At 33.1% G+C, this 23,564-nt stretch overlaps 1 protein-coding gene and 1 pseudogene across 1 annotated transcript in view; one reads left to right on the top strand and one right to left on the bottom strand.

Moving 5' to 3' along the window:
• LOC120421974 (uncharacterized) overlaps positions 1-23,564 on the bottom strand; it is a 207,688-nt gene that overhangs the window by 143,875 nt on the left and 40,249 nt on the right. The gene's annotated exons all lie outside the window — the stretch shown is intronic.
• The window catches only part of LOC120421968 (40S ribosomal protein S2-like), a 76,315-nt pseudogene continuing 57,687 nt past the window's right edge, over positions 4,937-23,564 (top strand).

Below are 23,564 nucleotides of genomic sequence, written 5' to 3'. Positions count from 1 at the left end.
GCGGTGGTTGGACTCGCAATCCAAAGGTCGTCAGTTCAAACACTGGGGTGGAAGGTTCCTTGGAGTAGAAAGAGGATTGGGTGCTCTCCCCATTCAAGCCTTCGGACTCCTAGGTTCGAGCAGAAACTTGCAATAGAGACCACAAAAGACCCGGGGGTCGTTAATGTGGATGGTTTGATTTGATTTTTTTGAGTTTGTAACTTTATAAAGCTTTCAAACAGTCTAGGACAGTTCAAACAATTCAAAGTAGTTTGAAATATTTCTAAACAAACAGAAATAATATGAAACTATGAAATAAGGATCACTTGAAACTATTTGATATATATTGGGACAGTTTGAGAAAAGTTATGAAAATTTCAGAGTACTTGAATTTTTTTGAGATAGTTTAAAACAATTTGAGACAATTCGAAATAATTTGAGATGATTTTAGACAGATTGAAACCAATTAAGAGATCTTAAAATTATTTGATGTGATTTAAAACAATCCACAGTGGGAAAAATCAAGGCAAAAAACGGACTTAATTGATGCCGGTCAGTTAGAAGTTTCAACCGAGACTTTTCTTATGTGAAAAATTCCTAGGAATCGATTGGTGATGGTGAGAACCCGCGGAAATTTGCGTAAGGCCCGTTAAGGCCAATTTACCCTGTTTTTTTTTGCTGTTTTTATTAGTTTTAAATATGTTGCTGACATGTTCAATATTTTGACATTACTTTTTGTTCTCTTTTCTCTACTCCATCAAAATGAGTTTTAGGTACATTTTGCGGGTTCTCATCATCACCAATCGATTGCTCGGAATTTTTCACGTGAGACAGAGTTATGTCAAAGGATTGAACATTTCAGCAAAATATTTAAAACTGATAAAAACAGCAAAAAATTGGGTACATCGGAATTTTCCACGAGTTCTCACTATCACCAATCAATTCCTCGGATTTTTTCACTTCAGAAAAAGGAATGTCAAAATATTGAACATTTCAGCAACATATTTAAAACTAATAAAAACAGCAAAAAAAAAAAACAGGGAAAATCGGCCGTAAACGGGACTTAAGCAAATTTCCGCGGGTTTTCACCATCACCAGTCGATTCCTAGGAATTTTTCACATAAGAAAAGTCTCGGTTGAAAGTTCTAATTGACCGGCATCAATTAAGTCCGTTTTTTGCCTCGATTTTTCCCACTGTGCAATCTGTGACAGTCCAAACAATTAAAGATAGACAAGTTTGGGACCAGTAAAGACAATGTTTTTTTTTTTTTTATAATTTTAGGATGCTTTAAAACAATTTGAGACAGGTTATCCGAAATAATTTTTGAGATAACTTAAAATAGTCCAACACAATTTTAGACAGGTTGATACATTTGACACAATTTTGAAGAATATGGAACTTTTGGAACAATTTCAAATTAATCGAGTCTAGTTTAGGCTATCGTTTGAAACTGTCTCAAAAAGCCTCAAGTTTTGAGACAGTTTCAAACGATTTGAGAGAATTTATAAAAAATAACAGTTCAATTCAAGATAATGTGATCTTATTTGAAACAGTCTGAGACACCCCAAAATAATTTCAGAAAGTTTAATATGTGGTTTGAAACAATTTAAAGGCATGTGAAACTGTTCAAAACTGTATAAGCTAACTTGAGACTATTCGAATCAGTTTTAGACAGTTTTTGTCGATTTGAGCTATCTGAGTAAATTTTATTCAATTTGGGATGATTTTCAAAAATGTGTTTTTTTCAATTTAATGCAGTTGAGGCAATTTGAGGTTATTTAAGTCAATTTGGGACATTTTTGACAATTTGAGACAGTATAAGACATCTCGATGTGATTTGAGACAGTTCGAAACAATTTGGCAATTTTTTTAGTCAATTTAAGTTCTAGTAAGGCAATTTCAGATAGCTTAAGACATAATGATTCAATTTGAGGCAACTTAAGACATCATGAATTAATTTCAAACAATCTGTGATAGCTTTAGACAATTTTAGATAGTTTAAGTCGATTTGATACAGTTGAGACATTTTATGTCAGTTTCAGCCAATTTTATAGAATTTTGGATACCATTTTAGAAAGTTATAGACACTTTGAGATAACTTGAAAAAGTTTACCACAAATAAATGCAATTCAAAAAAATGCCGGTTTCAGTAAATATTGGTTCATTTTGGACGATTTCAAAAAATGTGAAATAATTTGAGAAAAAAATAGAATAATCAGTCAATTTAACCTATATCAACCCATATTATTTAATCAAATGATTTTAAATAATTTGAATAAGACAATTGGAAAAACATTTAAAACAAATAGGCAGGTAAAAACAGATATTTGTTTACCAGATAATCATTGGAACTATATGGAATAATTTGAGACAATTTAAGAAAGTCTGAAATAATGTTGAAACAAATTTGAAAATGATTTTGACGATTTGAAACGACTTAATATATTTTTCGTCAAATTGAATCTAAATAAGCCAACTTAATGCAATTTCATAAAAGTTGAGGCAGAAATTATTTGAGACAATTTTTAATAATTTGATAATGCCGTTGCAAACATTTTCAAAGTTAATGTCGCATCTTAAAAATTGGTTCGAAAAATCAGGAGGCAAAACATTTTCTTCAAAAAACTCAAAAACAAAACAAAAAAAAACGTATAAAGCATAAATTTCAAAATATTCAAATATATTTTGAATCATTTTGAAACAATTTAAAACAACTTCAGAAAATTTGGCAAATTTTTAGATACAAACTCATGTTTGTTAATTTGAGATAATTCAAAATAATTCCAGACCAAATAACCCTTGAAACCCCTCTGCCCTTTTACACGGACGTGCCCACCTTGATTCCACGAACTGCCGACAACCGGTACCGGACCAGCTGGAAATCGAACCTGAAAGTCCAACGGTGCCACTTTATGGCCTATCTGACAACCCACCAGTACCGGGAACTTGTAACTCGTGAGCGGGAAAAGACACCTTCCCTCCCCCCGAAAAGACAGTGATAAATGGGATGGATGGAATATCGTCACCAAAAACGAAAATCGTTTTGTGGAGTGTGAAAAGTACGGATTTTTGGTAAAATCTGTGGAAATAAGGGGATAAAATGTCGAGCCAAAAATGAAATACGATTCTCTTGATGGGAGAAAAATATTTAAATCTTCAATTCGCCTGATGTTTTGAACGCAAAATCATTCGAAATCGATACTGTTTTTCTTTCTTTTCGGAAAAAAGAAGAACGCTCAACAATATGGAAACCGATTACGAGCGAGGGCCCTAATCTTCCGTCAGACTTTTAGCAATGACATGATTTATGGTAGGCTTTAAGTCGGGGGTCTCGACGTCTTGGAAAAACGTTGTTTGGGTGTGTGTGATGAGATGAGGCTGCTGACATGGGTTGGGCTGCAGGCAAGTCTCGGAGAAGTTAACTTCTGTTGTTGTTTTCGACGACGGGGCCGGTTTCATATATTCCAAAAGGCTTTTTCTTCTTTGAGACGGCTTTTTATTTCTGCTAAACGCCTTGTGTTTGTGTAACTTGAGACGAATACAAAGCATACAAAATGGGTTGAATTTCTTGAGAGTGTGAATCCATGCAAAACTTGGGTATGATTTTATGATTTTATGATTTTATGATTTTATGATTTTATGATTTTATGATTTTATGATTTTATGATTTTATGATTTTATGATTTTATGATTTTATGATTTTATGATTTTATGATTTTATGATTTTATGATTTTATGATTTTATGATTTTATGATTTTATGATTTTATGATTTTATGATTTTATGATTTTATGATTTTATGATTTTATGATTTTATGATTTTATGATTTTATGATTTTATGATTTTATGATTTTATGATTTTATGATTTTATGATTTTATGATTTTATGATTTTATGATTTTATGATTTTATGATTTTATGATTTTATGATTATATGATTATATGATTATATGATTTTATGATTTTATGATTTTATTTTATGATTTTATGATTTTATGATTTTATGATTTTATGATTTTATGATTTTATGATTTTATGATTTTATGATTTTATGATTTTATGATTTTATGATTTTATGATTTTATGATTTTATGATTTTATGATTTTATGATTTTATGATTTTATGATTTTATGATTTTATGATTTTATGATTTTATGATTTTATGATTTTATGATTTTATGATTTTATGATTTTATGATTTTATGATTTTATGATTTTATGATTTTATGATTTTATGATTTTATGATTTTATGATTTTATGATTTTATGATTTTATGATTTTATGATTTTATGATTTTATGATTTTATGATTTTATGATTTTATGATTTTATGATTTTATGATTTTATGATTTTATGATTTTATGATTTTATGATTTTATGATTTTATGATTTTATGATTTTATGATTTTATGATTTTATGATTTTATGATTTTATGATAATTTGGTATGGATTCGTATATCCAAGGTTTTATGCAACAATAACCATGTGTGTATTTTTTTATCCCGTCAATGTTAGGAAAATAAGATCTCATGTTACGTACGAAGAATTCAAATCAACAAAAAGTACAAAAGTTGTTTAGAAAAAGAAAACATGCTAGTAAACAGTTTGCAAGAAATTGCTGGTTTTTGCGAAGCAAATTGATTCACGACTGAATAGAAAAATCCTAAAATGAACAAAAAGCATAATTTTTGTCACCAATTTGCACAAGAAAATCATGTCCAACTCTCAAATTGCTCACCACACCCAGCATTTCGGGACACGTAAATCCTCTCCGGATGCCACTAGATAAATCACTTTCAAACCAGAACGGATTCCTTCTGGCCAACGCCCATCAAATCTACTAAAGGTACCATTTTCGTGTCCAATTTTTTTCTGGCGTCCCCTTTTTCTTTTCTTGCACCAGCAATGTCCTTCCGGTGTACGAACAAAAATCCGTCCTTCTTTTTTTACGGATGACACTGATGGCACGTGACCGATTTTCGGTGCTTCCTGCTAATTCCAGCGGAGGAAAGTTGGCTTCTGCCCAGCAGCATCCGCGGTGTGGAATTTGCTCACCTTGGAATGGTGCCCTCTGGGGAGTTGACTATACGGTGCGCCTGAGGGCAACCGCAAACGTGTGCGGCCTCCACCAGAGGTAAAGAACGAACTAGAATGTGCACTTTGAAGCAATCGACGGCTTGGGAGGACGGGATTTTCAGCAAAAATAGTTGAAAGAAGGACACATTTTTAGAGGTGGGGATTATTTCTTAAACAGAGATGTTTTATCGTGATTGTTTGGGATCCAGATAGTTTCAAGAATATTTCTTTCCTATTTTTCAAACCAGACTTAAAGTCTCTTTTAAAATACAATTTGAAAGTTAAGGGGACTCATTCCATAAAAAAACACCCAAATAATCCTGAAGATTGCTTCAGTTGCCCTCAAAACCACACCAAAGATCATCATCCCTTCAAAGCTGCACACCACTGCGCCCCCTGACCGGTACTGAGAAATATAAAATGTGATGAAAAATCACCCCCCGGGGAGGGAGGGTAATCTGATTGCCAGACAGACCTCGAGGAGCTTTCCTCCGCCCTCCTGGTGAGCTCCATATGCCAGCCCAGTTGGTGGCGCAGGCAAAAAAAGAGGACCGGGTCCAATCTGCACACTAAAAGGGATCTCCAAAACTTTACCTCCTACTTGTTGGAGTCCCGTCGACCTTCAGCTCAACATTGCTGGGACCAAAATATTAGTTTTAGTCTTTATTGAATTTTGCCCCCTTTTTTGCATGAAACCCGGCGCAGGGCAGATATTTCATATTCAGATTCGATTTTCCCCAGTTTCAACGCCGGAATAACTAACTCTTGCTGGGTCCCTTTTTCTGAAGGCCGCTCGGGCTTGAGCAGACCGAGCTTGAGTAAATTAGGGCAGGTTGCCGTCCTTCCATAACTCCATAACTCATCGGATTGTTTCACAGTACGTATAAATATGGAAAACAGAGAGGAAGTCGGCAAAGTTGGCGAGGAATTTTCCTGAATTAAATCACACTCCAAGTAGTTTCCCGGTTCTAATTAGGTAGAGGAACGAGCTGGAATGAACCAGGTTTCACATACTTTTGAATTAATTATCCTACCAGAATGTGTTATTATGTGCTGCTCCAGGCTACACCTGGTACGAATCATGGGGAAGATAATTGTTTGCCTTCTACGAAACCACAAGTCGCTCCAGATTGTTTCCAGAAACAATCTGTTTCCACTCTGGGAAGGAAAAGCGGAAAATCATAGAGTATTTAACACGGGGATTTTCCGGAAAACCAATCCAGCTGGGATACAAATCAGTTGAGTTTCGTTGCAGATGAAAAATTAATCTTACTCGTGAAATTCAAATATTAATTTTGATCTCGAGTTTCTTGAGTAATAATGCCTAAGTAATCACTTTGCCAAAGCTTCAAAAGTCAGTCACAAATCATGAATAGATTATAATCGTGCTAATTTGCAAAAACCAAAAACCACAGTGTCACGACACTCTGCCAAGTGGCCAATCGCAGATTAAAGCTCGAATCTCATTATCCTAATGCACCAATTTGTATACACCACACAAAAGCAGTCACCCAAAAGTTCCCACTTCCTGCGAATATCTGTTTGCCAAAAGCCACCAAACCACCGGACCACATCCTAAAAATAAAAACCACAAACTCACACACACAGAAATCCTCTAATGTAGGCATAAATATTAAAAACGCATTTAATGACAGTGGAGTGATTTAGATAACATTAAAGATAAGAGGCCCAAGCTCGTGGTCGCCGTCCGTAAGTCAACAATTTCCACAATGTCCCTCAAGTCCCCCTTGGTCTGGGCCCTTAAAATATTCAAACTGCCGCCTTGTGGTGTGCGTTCCTTTCCCCCTCCTCATGATGTCACTTAACGTTTGCGACTTCTGGCAGATTTTTTGCTCGTTTTTTTTTGACGAGGAGATTTCCTATCTCACTTGAGCTTTTTTTAGCCTGGGTGGAAAAATTCAAGGAAATTCGTAGGCTAATTTTGGAGTTTTAGAACGGAAGATGTGACGTGCTATACTGAGAAATAATTGAGTTTAGGCAGCACGTGATTTGTTTTTGAGTAGAAAAATGCTTTAAAAATTCGCCAAAGAATCTAATACAGAAAAATAACAAGAGTTTCCAGATTTTGAAAATTAAAAAATCATCTGAGCACATTTACAGGAATCAAAAAATAATAATAAGACAAAACTTTAAAAAAATCTACTATCATTAAAAATGGGCATGTGAATGTTCAGAAATTAGTATCTTTCTTTTTTTCTGTAGGATATTTGATCTGCAAAGTTGAAGGGAATGATTTGGACTTTTTTTTAAAAAGAGAGATACGAAAAATCCCATTTTTTATTTGACTTTTTTAATACTAGGGTTGAATCTTAAAAATTTGGTTTGTTTCAAATTTAATTTTTATTGACAATGTCATACCAGATAAATATAGTACATTTTCAAAAATTTGCAATGCCTGAAATTTCAAAACGGTTCCCTCTAACAAAAAAAAACTATGTCGTTTTCAATTACGATATTCAAAACTTTGGTTGACAACATTTTCGATTTTTTTTAAATATCACTATTTTTAATCTTCTCAAACAAACAAAACAAAAATCGAAAATATAAAAAATAATATAATATTGATAAAAAGTAATATTAAAGAAAACGGGCATTTTATTTTATATACTTTTTTCAAATGCTCAAATAATTCACTACAACTATTTCCGAAGACACCAAATCGACCATAAAATCTTTTCTCAAGTAAGATGCTGATTTTCGAACATTCATAAGGCCATATGGCAAAATTCTTTAAAGCCTTTTATGAAAATAAACCAATGTTGAAAAATTGCCTTTTTGGACATAGGGAATTCATGGAAAAATTTTATTCAAATTAAATAAAATACAAGATAAAAAATCTCAAAAATTTTGAAAATCTGAGAATTATATAACTGCTCTATGATTTCGTAAAGGTAAGATGATAAGGTAATATTAAATTCCAATATTTGTTGCAGCTGATTTTTATACACATTGCATTGAATACCACAATCTTATGTGATAGATTTTCAATTTATTGTACAAAGTAACAAATTTCATGGTTATAATGTAAATCTTGGAATACAATACATTTAATAAAACCTTATAATATTTCAAACATTTTAAATACTTAAAATACTTAAAATACTTAAAATACTTAAAATACTTAAAATACTTAAAATACTTAAAATACTTAAAATACTTAAAATACTTAAAATACTTAAAATACTTAAAATACTTAAAATACTTAAAATACTTAAAATACTTAAAATACTTAAAATACTTAAAATACTTAAAATACTTAAAATACTTAAAATACTTAAAATACTTAAAATACTTAAAATACTTAAAATACTTAAAATACTTAAAATACTTAAAATACTTAAAATACTTAAAATACTTAAAATACTTAAAATACTTAAAATACTTAAAATACTTAAAATACTTAAAATACTTAAAATACTTAAAATACTTAAAGAGTCAGATTTGCGATTCCTTTCCGTAGGATCGTAGAATTTTCGCGTCCGCCGTCGGTGTGTTTTTCGTTTTTCTCGCGTGCGTGTGTGCGTGTGAAGGTGCGGCTGGCTTTGGCTGTCCCGATGACAGTTGAGCCAGTCAGATTTGCGATTCCTTTCCGTAGGGTCGTAGAATCTTCGCGTCCGCCGTCGGTGTGTTTTTCGTTTTTCTCGCGTGCGTGTGTGCGTGTGAAGGTGCGGCTGGCTTTGGCTGTCCCGATGACAGCTAGCCAGTTTGATTTGACCCTATCAACACCCTATCATACCATTTCAGCTCGATACACATCGAAACTCGTCGTTCGCACCGTTAATCAGTACCTCACTAAACATCAATCATTTAAAACTCGTAAAATCATCTCAAGTTAAAAGTTACATTGTTTAATCCTTCATTCTTTAATTACAAATGATTTTGGTTCTATCTTTCCACTGCCGGCTGTCTAAGACTAGACCATTTCATTTAAAATTTAACAACCGATAAACGGGAAATGTCTCATCCGCAGCATCCGATTGTTTGCCTTGAGAATAATATATAACATCTTTCAACAAACACTATGATTTTGGGTCGCATCATCATCTTCTATGATGAATCCTGACCAAACACCCTATCCTACTAACAAGTTTTCAGGTTCCTGGCGCTCGTGGGGTGTAAGCACAGAGTAAATCAGCTGCCCTAGTAGCAACCTGCGCTAACTAACATTCCCGTCCCTTAAAATCGAGGTCTACAAACTGACATGGCGGGCGCCGTTGGTGGCCAATGACTGTTACCTATTCGCAACTGATCAAGCTTTAGCAATCATGGTGTTTTATCTTTTCAGCGCATTCATACATGCTGTTGATAAGGGAAACACCACTAGATCGTCGAAGCCTATAATCAGTAGTGCTGAAAGGATATTACGGTTCTGTTCAGCAACGGAGGGGCAACCATGGGTGATCTCTCATGCTCATGCTTATGCTCAAATACTTAAAATACTTAAAATATTTAAAATACTTAAAATACTTAAAATACTTAAAATACTTAAAATACTTAAAATACTTAAAATACTTAAAATACTTAAAATACTTAAAATACTTAAAATACTTAAAATACTTAAAATACTTAAAATACTCAAAATACCTAAAATACTTAAAATACTTAAAAAACTTAAAATACTTAAAATACTTAAAATACTAAAAATGCTTAAAATACTTAAAATACTTAAAATACTTAAAATACTTAAAATGCTTAAAATACTTAAAATACCTAGAATACTTAAAATACTTAAAATACTTAAAATACTTAAAATACTTAAAATACTTAAAATACTTAAAATACTTAAAATACTTAAAATACTTAAAATACTTAAAATACTTAAAAAACTTAAAATACTTAAAATACTTAAAATACTAAAAATGCTTAAAATACTTAAAATACTTAAAATAATTAAAATACTTAAAATACTTAAAATACTTAAAATACTTAAAATACTTAAAATACTTAAAATACTTAAAATACTTAAAATACTTAAAATACTTAAAATACTTAAAATACTTAAAATACTTAAAATACTTAAAATACTTAAAATACTTAAAATACTTAAAATACTTAAAATACTTTAAATACTTAAAATACTTAAAATACTTAAATTACTTAAAATACTTAAAATACTTTTTCTGTAAGTTTTTTGAAAACTTTTTCTTACTCTTGACTATTCCATAGTTATAAGTAATAATTTTTCGATTGAATAACGATTTAAACACAGCTGAAAGGAACACCAAAACTCTGTTGTGCACCTAAATGAACTCATTGTAACTTGATTATTCACAAATAAAACCGAATTGAAAAATTGAAATTGAACTTAAAATACTTAAAATACTTAAATTACTTAAAATACTTAAAATACTTAAAATACTTAAAATACTTAAAATACTTAAAATACTTAAAATACTTAAAATGCTTAAAATACTCAAAATACCTAAAATACTTAAAATACTTAAAATACTTAAAATACTTAAAATACTTAAAATACTAAAAATGCTTAAAATACTTAAAATACTTAAAATACTTAAAATACTTAAAATACTTAAAATGCTTAAAATACTTAAAATACCTAGAATACTTAAAATACTTAAAATAGATAGATAAATAAATGCCTGATTGCGCTTGCAGTTGTTTTTTCATGTTTTTTTATTTTTCTGTTAGTGAAGGAAATTTATTTCAAGATCATTAGCCTGGTAAAAATGTTATTTAAAGTTTGTGTCTCCCAAAGTCTTCAAAATTGGCCCGAACAATCGAGGGGCAAAAAAATGTTTTTAAAAAAAAACTTCAAAATTTCAACGGAAATTTAAGTGCAATCCGCTGAAATCAATTTAAAATGTATTTCCCTGCGTTTAGAATCATTTTTAGCATGTTTGGGTTGATTTAAGAATCATTTGAATTTTTGAAAATTTTCGATGCTAAAGTTTTTTTTTCGTTAAAATTTTTGTTTGCATCAAATCATTCATTTTTTGAGAACTAAAGATTGAAAAAGAACTGAATTAGTGTAAAATGCATTTTAAAACACTTCTTCCATGAAAATGCTAAAATTATGGCTTGTTATTTCAATATTTATATTTTTTTGCCTTGACAAAAACTTTGAAAAATATTTGCATCGGCCTTATATTGCATTATAAAATTAAATTGATTGCATAGCAACACTAAATTTTACAATAAACCCAACCTACACTAACCAAACTTTAAGCTGGAACTTTTGGTACGGTATGTCCACGCATCCTTCCTCCCTGGTAGATTCTGTGAAATGTGATTCGTTCTAAGAACCCTCTCTGCGGTGAACAATTGTAATTAATTTTTGGGTGTTCTCGGATGTACTGCAAATATTTATATTTACAAAAACAGTGCATCGGACTGGGTGCGTCTGTGTTAGATTCAATCAGATTTGAAACTGGTGATTGTTGAACTCTTTAATGTTTTTTTTTTTTTTCAGAAATGACAAAACATTGGAATTGTTATCAATAAAATCATGCGCAAAATTGGACTATGCCAATAAGGATAACAAATATTTTAATATTTCAAAAAGAAAATGAACACAGAAAATTATGTTTAAAAAATTATATATTTTATAGCTTCTTTTTTAACCTAAGCTTATATTTTCCTAATCATAAAAAAAAAACAAAATCTAGTTGAATTATTTCACCTGATAACTAAGCATAATAGTTTTACACGTGTTTTCTAATCTGCAGACCTGAGAATAACTATGTAATATTTTGAAATGGAAAAACTGAATTAGTGACAAAAAAGCAATCTCCGAAAATAAGTGATTTCCAAAACTCCACGTGTAATCTAACCCTCTTGAATCAATATTGAATAACTTGAACCCATTCACATGTATGCTCAACTAGTCTCATTTTTTTCCAAAGACGATGCTCCAGTTCACTTTGCTTGTACTTGGACGCGAAGGATGCCATCAATAGCAGCAGCAGCGCAACCTTTGGAGCGGGCTACAAAAACGGATAAACATCGTGTAATATAATAACCGCAGTTGTACGAAAATAAATCTTGACTGGCAGAAGAGCAGGGTTGCTGCTGCTGCTGCTGCTGGCACAAACAGAAATAAAGTGTGAGCTTCACTGGGTGTACGGATCTATAACGATAGCTATGCAAAAAATATGTGCGGATTCGCGCGAGCTTGCCAAATATAGATTGGCGTTGAATCCACCTAATTTCTTTGGCGTTCAAAAATTCTTTGGAATTTTATTTAAACTCAATTTCTTAAGGGAGGAGTTGGCCAAAAATTTACAAAATTTATTGGAGAATTTCCCCAACAACTAAAATTCCCGAAAACAACTACAAAGCATATCCTTCACCCAGAACATCCCTCATCGCAGCAAGAAAGCTGGCAAAATCTATATCACAGCTGCCAATTTCTTCCCGGTGGCGATACATAAATCTGCATGTAATGGCAAAGTGGATACATCAGTTATCTCCAACGTTCGCCACCTTCCCCACAGCATCCAACAAGGATAGAGTCATTCTCAGAGGGAGAGTAACCGCCGCCGCGAGGTAAATTCTTCGTGTAATGTGTGTGCGAGTTGGGTAGGCAAAGTGCCACAAATTTCCCACAATTTATCAATGAAAAGAACGAGCGTGCTCGGCACGACAACGGTTTAGTTCAGGAGGTGGAGAGTGGGTAGATAAAGCTTTTCCCGTTTGGCATTCAATTTGGGGTCGTGATGATGGGCCTGGTGGTTGGGTGGGGTTTTGTATGAAAAGTTGTTTTTACGAGGGGATGATCGTTGGCAGGTGAAAGTCGATAAGAAGGATTTTTGAAATCGTTGCCCCGGGGAACATTGATGATAACGAACTTGGCATCTCAATATGGTATTGTATAAACTTTCTAGAAATGCAAAATATTCTAGACAAGCTTCATCTGTCATACACGTTGAGCTTCACAATGCATTTACAATAATTCCATCACTGCAATAACTGGAAGACAAGAAGTCCATTATCTCACGTGTGTAATTTTCCCACCTGGAGATCTTCTCGAAACCCCACTCCCAGCTCTGAAAACTCATCTTTCATTCAGTTCCCTTATTTCCACCGTGGCATGAAAAATGGAAAACCAGGAAGGAGGCCACATCATTAGGACTCTATAACACACCACATCAGGAAGAAGTCAACTTTTCCACACTCGCGAGGGCCGCTCCCTGGAATGAGTAATGTGGTTTTGATTACACACAATATCGCGCGGAATGCGGTGCACATACTGACGCCCTCACGCGGGAGAGAGAACGAGCTTTTCCGCAGTCCATCATTGTGTATGTGTACGCGAGGAATTTTCCACGTGGAACGTCTTCACGGAATACGGGCACGTGTTGGAATGCTTGCCTGGGACGATCTGGAACTGCTTGAAATAAGGAGCATTCGGTGGCTTCTTCATAAGTAACTATTTCCTTACAAAGGGATGATGCAGTTGGAGAGTGGGTTGCACTGAAATTTCAAGGTAAATTTTACTTTAAATATCATAAACAGAAATAAAAGATCAAGCAAAAGTATTATTTTTAATTTCCCAAAAAAAAAAAAAACGATTTCAAAAAAGCCCACGGTGTAACATTTGCAAGCATTTATGCAAATAAAGTCAACCCGCGGAAACCAAAATAGACTCAGCGGCACAAGTTAATAGTACACCAGTTTCAGATGCATCCACGGTGAAGAAAGCACCCGGAAAACCGTCCCCCCACACAATGCAACGTGTGGAAAATGCCACGTGGCACACGCGTCTTGGATTTGGATGGGAAAAAGAGCGGTTTTAGGGTTGATTTATGCCTTCAGCACGGAAGCGTGTTGCTGTTCGTTAAGCTCAATTTTGTTAAATGAACCAAATATGTGATTTATCGGGTAAATGGTTTTGTGGAAGACGGCGTACAGTTTGGGTTGTTGTGATGTTTGTATGGTTTGCTTGCATTTTTCTGAAATAAAAACACAGAAACATAGTCTTTAATTTTTCTTTGAACATTAGGTCGTTGCAAATATTTTTCACAGCTTATGTCACCCTTTAAAATCAGTCAGAATAATCATGGGGCAAAAACTTTTTTTTTTTTGACTTCAAAAATTCAACATTTTAAAATGCATTCACCTGTGTTTATAAACATTTCTAACTTGTTTAGGGTAGCTTAAAAATACTTTCATTTATTGTGAAATTCCGTTGTAAAGAACTGCATAGTGTTTATTTTTTCGGCAAAAAAAAAATCGTCAATACTTAGTTATTTTAGAAACTATAATAATTTCAAAACAACAGGGCAGGTTTGAAATGCATGTTTAAACACTTTTTTCATTCTCATAGTAATAATATGGCTTGTGATTGAAATTGTTGTACTTTTTTACCAGCATATATTTTTTTTCACTCGCAACAATTTACAAATTCTTATAGAATTTAACAATCCATTTCTCATTACTCATTCCTCATATTATATGGAAAGCATAACCTCACATTTTTTTTTTAATTTCTCAATCATCTTTCTATAACTGTTCCTGTACATAGCACATGCAAATACTCTAATTATTTATAAGTCAGAGATCTCAATTTTGCACTATATTTTATTTTTCGAGAAAAAAAAATAATAATAAAGATAACTATTTGATGTTTCAAAACAGACAACAAATATTATTTGAAAATTAACTTATTTTCCTACACAGAAAAAAATATGGTTATATTCATAAGGAAATGGTGACAGATTTGTGTAAAAAAATGTGTAATCAGCGAAAACTAAATTGTAAAAAATCAACTTTTTTACTAAAACTGCGATAACTTTAATATTTCGGCGATGACCTATACTTTTTTGGATACCAAAAGTTGCGTATTTCAATTACCGTTTTTGTCATTTCCCGAGTCCGAAAACAGTTTTATTTTCAAAAAATCTTAACTCGGAATACTGAAATTATAAAACCAAAAAAGGGGGAAAAACTATAACTTCACAATTTTTTGAAAAATTATCCGGGAAATCCGATAACAATAATTTCAGACATAGGCTCTATAGTCCCGATACCTTCAAAACAGCAATTTAAGTTTTCATACGACTTTTTCAAATTTTGAGCTTGTTTTTTTTTGCAGTTTTCCTTAAAACCTGTCATATACCCTAATGTAATGTTAACGTCAAAGACAGCTAGAATCTGTTGAAATGGCTCAGAGTTATGATTTTTTGAGAAATGTAGTTTTCAGGCCCGTAGCACCCCCCCCCCCCCCCGAAATTTTTGGAAAACATATGGGAGAGAGGGAAGAAGAAGAAAAGAAGAAGAAAATTTCTTCTTGCAGCCACCCCCCCCTCTCCCCCGAACCAAATTTCTGGCTACACTCCTGTTCACCCTAATGGCTGAATTAAAAATTATTGGTCTTATTATTTCAGCCTGCGAAATAATAGCCCCATAAATATTTGAACCCGATTGGAGAAGTTTTACTTCGAATCTTGCTTTAATATTACATCTGGAATTGGAGAATGTCTACCAGTTTCTGGTGTATGTTAATCAGGTTCAGCTTTTAACACATCTTTAAGTGAAATTACTTAAAAAGAGGAAATATTCAACTACCCAAATTTAACTTTTTTTCCTTACAAATAGGGCGTCCAATTTTCCCGGGTTTTGAATTTCCCGGGAAACGGGAAAAATATTTTTGAAATCCCGGGAATTCCCGGGATCCCGGGAAATTTTTAAAACAGTAATAAAATCTATGTTTTCTTTATATTTGACATTTTAAAATCATAGAATTAGCTCAATACTATTCATTGGTGGTAATCTACACTTAAATCTAAACAAGGATAGCAGTTTTTAGATAGATTGAAAGATTTTTTTTGTTCTTTGTTGTGCTTTGGTTTTTTATCTAATTTCTAATCCAATTTGATTCAAATTAAATAAGTCTATTATAAATACATATTTTTTATTTTTTTTATGTGACATGACTGGAAAAGCCTAAAAAATCTTTTTTAATGTCTAAAATAACATATAAAAAGACAACAAATAAAATTATTCCAGTCAATTTTTAGATAAATTTAGACATTCATGTTTTATATTAAAAAATATTTTACAAATTATCTTAAGGTCATTGCCGCCAACTAGGGAAAATCGGGAAAACAGTCGAAATAGGTACAGGAGATTTTAGAGCAATTAATTTGAAAATCGGTGTACTTATTGTTTTGTTCTGTTCCTGTTTTAACCTAAATCAATCAAAAAATTCAAAACATTATGCAAACAAATGACTAAAACAGCTGTCAAAATTTGATCAACTTGTCTTAATTTGCCAAAGATGTTTCATGAAAAATAATTGAAAATGATATTAAATTTGAAATCATAAATATACGTAGTCTTTTAAAAAATAAACAAAATTTAAAAGAAAAAAATAAAAGCGCTAGGCAATTTACAGATCGGTAGTTTTGTTTACAAATTTCCTTTAATGTTGATATCTTGAGTTTGTTTTTAAATAGGTCCTACAAAAATATGAAAAATACAAATGCTTCTAGGACTATTTAAATAAAAACCCTGGATGTATACTTAGTATTTTATTATAATTTTTTATCGCTGTTCATCTTTTTCCACAACAACACCTGAATTTCCAGAACAAAATTATATTTTTTTCCAATTTCGGGATTTCCCGGGACAAAATACAAAAAATCCCGGGATTCGGGAATTCCCGGTTTTGGAAAAATCCCGGGAATTTTGTCCCGGGAATTCCCGGGATGGACGCACTACTTACAAATATTTTTTTCTGTGGCTGTTCAGGCTAATAAAAAAAATAGATTTTATTGAATTTTCTGCACACAGCACATATTTGAAAATTAATAGAAATTGACTTCAAAAAACCTATTTTCAAATAATTCTACATCTACTAATGTTGGAGACAAAACTCACAAAAATATTAAAAAATTATCTTTGAAAAAGATTGGTAGACTGGTTATGCTTGAAATTTAGTTTTTTTGCCCCCTCTTGACTCAACCACCGTGGGACAAGAATATAATTAAAATTTGTAACAGCCGTTAAATATATTATAATAAATCTAATATGGGTCATTCCACCTGAAGCGGAACACCATTTGAAAATTACCATCTCCGATTCTGCTCAAATTTGGCAGAGCTGTTAAGACTATCAAAACATGCAAAAATCCCGAATTTCATCCAAATCGGACCACCCCCTCCATTTTTGTACCCTCCCAAAAAATCGACTTTTTGCCGATTTTTGAGCAAAACCCCTATCTTCAAACGACGATAACTCAGGAACAACAAATCTTAGAGGGTCGGTCTTAGACTCAGTTTTGAAGGAAATTGGACGTAGAATCCATTTCCGTGATCAAAATTTAGATTAAAATATGTTTTCTACCTGTATTGTGCAATTGAAAACTTTAAATGGCCGTATCTCAAAACAGCCCTATTTATGTTTTGAATTTGACCTCACCATCGTATTCCCCGTCCGATTTTACATAAGAATCACTTATCGACAGAAAGGAATATTTTTCGTTCCAGAGATATCGAATTTTAAAGTTTTAAGTATTTGAAATTACCTATAATATCTACACTCGCCGCATCTGCTAGAAGCACTCAGTCGTGCTGATCAATAATAACTACCTGGTGTTCTGTAAAATGAATTATTTTTTCAATTTTATACGATTTTGAGATAATCAATACCTTGAACAATCTATTTTTTGTTTAAGGAATATTTATTGGGTAATTTTTAATGCACTATTTTTCCTGATCTCAGTGTCATTGAACCATATTAAGTAAAATTTGAACTTTTAATATTTATTTGCAAATGCTACAGAGTTTTTACAATACAATTTTCGATAATTTATCATTATTCTATTATTTTCATATTTTTTCTAATTCCTCATTTCTTCCCACTTTCTCAAATTATTTCTTTTATTTCTTCTTTTATTTGAAACGAGAACAAATGTAGAGCTGGCTGTAGTAGATGAAATAATTCTCATGGGTTCTAGAGCTTTTGCCATGTGCGGTAGCGAAATAGTGCCATTCAGCAAAAACCCCAAATTCTGCCTTAGGGTTTGAAAGATTGATCATATTAACCCTCTACAACCCAACCCCGCCTCTAGACGGGCTTCGATTTAAAAAATCACCAAAAATCCATTTTTCAACCAATTTTTGATCTTCAAAAAGCATTGGAAAGAAGAACTTTTAAAATTTTGGAATATTTTAGGGTTGGAAGTTTGACTTGTTTTATGTGACTTTGCCAATGTTTTTAAAAATGTAATTTTTTTAGGGGTCAACTTTGGCTGTGTTTTTTACTAAAATTTCCTATATTTTAAGTAAAAAGAAGTATGCATTAATTTTTCTAGTGCCCCAGACTATGCCTCTACGCATTTATTTACAATTTAAATGATAATGGTTCCATTTTATAGCAGAAAATGTGAAAAACATGCAAAAAATTGAAAAAGAGACTGTAAAAACATGAAAAAATTAGATAGGCAAAATGTAATGATAGGAGGTGGTAGAGTAGGCCAAATACTACCAAAAACAAACATAAACTAAACAAGATAAATGCAAATTAAATTACTAAAAATGAAACAAGAAAAACATAAAACAAGAGAAGTAAAGTTTTTCGTAGAACAAAAGTTGCTCAAAATGACCTCCTGAACATGGGAAAAATAAAAAAATTCGAAAAAAAAAATTGGGCAGTAGAGGGTTAAACCGCTTTTTATAATGTGTTTCATCAGAATTATTGATGATTTTTTTTTCAATTCTGGTACATTTAATTTCAAAAGCAATACCATATAGGGGAGTGTGGGGTAATTTGGACACCCTAAGGAAATTGCTCTGTCACGGGCTGTATGGATATTTTAAAGTAATGTGGATGACACCAGAGGATAATAGAGACCATATTTGATGGAAAAATGTAATTCATTTTGATAAATTTTGATGAAAAACCCATTTTTATCGCAATAATTAAAAGGTGTCCAAATTACCCCCACATTTTTGTGTGGGGGTAATATGAACACCCCTATGGGGTAATTTGGACATGCCTTGTGGGGTAATTTGGACATGCCTTGTGGGGTAATATGAACACCTTTTGTGGGGTAATTTGGACACATGTTGAAGAATAAGTTTAACATTTGATTTTTGAGCATGTTTTTTATCCTTCAACCTGGTTTTGTAATTGCTTTATATTTTGAAGTGTTGTTTTGCTCACAATATTTCATCAAAGGTTTAAATAATGATTTTGTGATAGAACTATAATTCAATAGGAAGATAACAAATAGTTCAGTGTAGTATACATAATTTAATCATTAATACTGAAATGATTTAAACATTGATTCTGGATTAGGCACACGTATAGTTTTTAGTGATTAAGGTATCGTTTATGTTTATATAAATCAATCTTTATATAGAATTTATTAGCCTGAAAATATATTTTTTTTAAATTTTACATTCTGTAGCCCTTCAAATTTAAATATTATTGTAAACTAGCATAGAAATTAGAAATGTCAAAGAAATTAATTAAAAGCAATCAACATTAGGGTCTTGTCTTGAACGCCAAATGAACAGTAATCAGATTTTCATCAATTCGAATATTGGAATAAATTTAACTAAATTAAAAAATAGTGGTTTGTGAAAGTTCTAATTGCTCACATTCCTTTTTGATTGTTTTGACATATTAAATCCCTCTAAATTTATCTAAATCCCTTTAAAAACTCATCCAACCATGAAAGTTACTTTTTTGTTGCCTGACAGGTAGACTTTCAGGTATGTCCAAATTACCCCACAGACCATGTCCAAATTACCCCCATAGCATATTCTATCATAAATTGCAATTTTTGATGATAAAAATGGATAAAATGCACAATTTTTATACGTACATATCTCAGGCATCGTCCAAGCAACCCCCTTAAACAAAAAATGTCCACTTTTTTGCCATATAACCCCTGCAAAACCTTATTTCCTAACCTTCAAATATTAGAATTTAAGGCAGTGCCAACCGGCCTTTGGAAACTTTTACATATTATACCAAAACTACTTAACCTATTCCAACTTTTTTGGTTTGTCCATACTCCTAGGCCATTACTAGTACTAGCATTATCACTTCAATTGCCGTTTTCACTTTATATCCGAAGAAATCGTGATTTTTAAAGGGGTGTCCAAATTACCCCCACTGTCCATATTACCCCAAACTCCCCTACTTCTGATACACGTGGATAGCAGCTGTATCGTCTTCCAAGATTTCGAAATGATTGACAAACAAAAAAAAGATTATTGTTCGGACGGTGTCAAAATGAACACAACTGAATAATAACACAACTAGATAATAAATCAGATTAATCGTTGTGATTTTCTTACCTTTTTCCAGTTTTATACTTTCCAGAAATCCTCCTCCTTAATCATGCTTCACGAGAGTTTTGTTCATATTAATTCATAATTTTTAACACGATAATGTATCGTACACTTTTTCTTAAGTTACAAGATCAATTACAATTTCCTGCTAGCTCTGCGGGAATTCCATTCTGCCCTGTATTGCGTGTCGTTCTTGCTTTGTACTGTGGGTTAGCACACAAATTCACCGTATACAGCAGTTTCCTACAGTGGTGTACATTACATTTTTGCCTTATTTGCTAATGATTATTTGGGATGAAATCTTAATTCAATAAATAACCAGGTAGCAGTTATTGAACAGCGCTTCTGAGTGCTTCTAGCATATGCGGCGAATGAAGCTAATGTAGGTAATCTCAAAAACTAAAAACTTTAAAATTCGATATCTCTGGAACGAAACAAATTCCTTTCTGTCGATAAGTGATTCTTATGTAAAATCGGACGGGGAATACGATGGTGAGGTCAAATTCAAAACATAAATAGGGCTGTTTTGAGATACGGCCATTTAAAGTTTTCAATTGCACAATACAGGTAGAAAACATATTTTAATCTAAATTTTGATCACGGAAATGGATTCTACGTCCAATTTCCTTCAAAATTGAGTATAAGACCGACCCTCTAAGATTTGTGGTTCCTGAGTTATCGTCGTTTGAAGATAGGGGTTTCGCTCAAAAATCGCCAAAAAGTCGATTTTTTGGGAGGGTACAAAAATGGAGGGGGTGGTCCGATTTGGATGAAATTCGGGATTTTTGCATGTTTTGATAGTCTCAACAGCTCTGCCAAATTTGAGCAGAATCGGAGATGGTAATTTTCAAATTTGCATTTTTTCTTGCACACTTCAGGTGGAATGACCCATATGGCGATTCATTTTTGAAGTTTGTGTCTCTCGACTCTGACCAAAGTAGAACTAAAATTGAAATTACAAGCCGTAAAAAAGTTTCAATTTAAACATTTCAATAAAAAGTTTTTCAAAATGCTTTTCACATCAGCCCAGTTGATTTTCAATCATTAGTTTTCAAAATATCTAATTAATGACGATTTTTCTCAGAAAATATAATGCAAAACATCAAAATACCTAAAAAAATGGTTAATGGTAAATTTGTTAACTATAATTAAAAACGCAGAAAATGCATTATAGCTTGTTTTTAGTTGGATGAATTTCTATTTACAATTATATTTTTTGTTCATTGAAGTTTAAAAATATATGTTGTTGCTCCATCAGTTTATGGGTGAATTTTAGAAGTCGGGGATTTTTTTATGTTTCAATTAAAAAGCAGGTCTGAATTTTCAGTTTTTTGCCAGCTATATTATTATACACGTTTATAGATGAGCTAAGGAATGAAAATTGCTATTTTTACTTACCAAAGAATAACTCATTTGTTAAAAAAATACACTGCTGTAATGTAATTTAATTATCTACAGTTTTCTTAAATTTAACCTTAAATAGAAAATCATTTAGTAGAAATGAAATTCAATCTGAAATTAATTTAACCGACAATAAACTTAAACGAAGAGGGACACAAAGTTGCCTTATTAGAAATAAAATCGATGCCATTTTCTACAAATCTTTTGGATAAGATTCACCGACATACTTCGACTTGAAATTTATTAATACAACTAACTTAATCGACCGATGTGGTTGATGCCATCCCTAATAAATCAGTGTGCCTAACAACTAATTCCCCATGAGCTAAACTACAAATAGTTGTCACTATATGGGAAATTAGTTGTTAGGCACACCGATTTTATTAGGGATTCCTCACCAAAACTCATTCCTGACCAAAAACTAAAGAATCAGGTTCTCCAGATCTTCTCTACATACAACCGAAGTAGTATACAGTCAAACCTCGCATAAGAGCGCCTCGCATATGCAACTTTGCACATACGAGTCATTCCACCTGATTCTGTTTTGTCGCAAGAGTTGCATATGCGAGGTACAGGGCTAATGGGAATTTGGCTATATGGGAGACATGGCCTATATTGTTATAAAAAATCATCTTAACTGTGCAAATTTATAGTGTTTTGGAATCGTTATGAAGTCAGCTATACAGCTACACCAAATTTACAAGGTTTACGATGTTCTAGGTCATCCGAAACTTCCTCAAGTTAAGGCCTATGTGTTCACCGCCGTACAAGTATGAGGTAGCGATTGTGACTGTGGTTTTTGACCTCAGATCATATCCATGTAGCCTCAGGGAGGTTCAGGGACTAGTCTACCGATGTGTGGTGATGTTCTGGGTCTTCTGTAGAGTCCCGGGAGTTACGACCGATGGGTCTACCGCCGTAAGAAGATAGAGGTCGGAGGTTTTTGACCTCAGATCATATCCAGATAGCCTCAGGGAGGTTCAGGGACTAGTATACCGATATGTGGCGATGTTCTGGGTCTTCTGTAGAGTCCCGGGAGTTACGACCGATGGGTCTACCGCCGTAACAAGATAGAGGTCAGTGGTTTTTGACCTCAGATCATATCCAGATAGCCTCAGGGAGGTTCAGGGACTAGTCTACCGATATGTGGTGATGTTCTAGGTCTTCTGTAGAGTCCCGGGAGTTACGGCCGATGGGTCTACCGCCGTAACAAGATAGAGGTCAGTGGTTTTTGAGCTCAGATCATATCCAGATAGCCTCAGGGAGGTTCAGGGACTAGTCTACCGATGTGTGGTGATGTTCTGGGTCTTCTGTAGAGTCCCGGGAGTTACGACCGATGGGTCTACCGCCGTAAGAAGATAGAGGTCGGAGGTTTTTGACCTCAGATCATATCCAGATAGCCTCAGGGAGGTTCAGGGACTAGTATACCGATATGTGGCGATGTTCTGGGTCTTCTGTAGAGTCCCGGGAGTTACGACCGATGGGTCTACCGCCGTAACAAGATAGAGGTCAGTGGTTTTTGACCTCAGATCATATCCAGATAGCCTCAGGGAGGTTCAGGGACTAGTCTACCGATATGTGGTGATGTTCTAGGTCTTCTGTAGAGTCCCGGGAGTTACGGCCGATGGGTCTACCGCCGTAACAAGATAGAGGTCAGTGGTTTTTGAGCTCAGATCATATCCAGATAGCCTCAGGGAGGTTCAGGGACTAGTCTACCGATGTGTGGTGATGTTCTGGGTCTTCTGTAGAGTCCCGGGAGTTACGACCGATGGGTCTACCGCCGTAACAAGATAGAGGTCGGAGGTTTTTGACCTCA

This window comes from Culex pipiens, chromosome 2 (assembly GCF_016801865.2).
Source record: "Culex pipiens pallens isolate TS chromosome 2, TS_CPP_V2, whole genome shotgun sequence".
Classification (NCBI taxonomy): domain Eukaryota; kingdom Metazoa; phylum Arthropoda; class Insecta; order Diptera; family Culicidae; genus Culex; species Culex pipiens.
The sequence above is the reverse complement of the archived record's forward strand: the minus strand, read 5'-3'. Positions and strand labels throughout refer to the sequence as shown.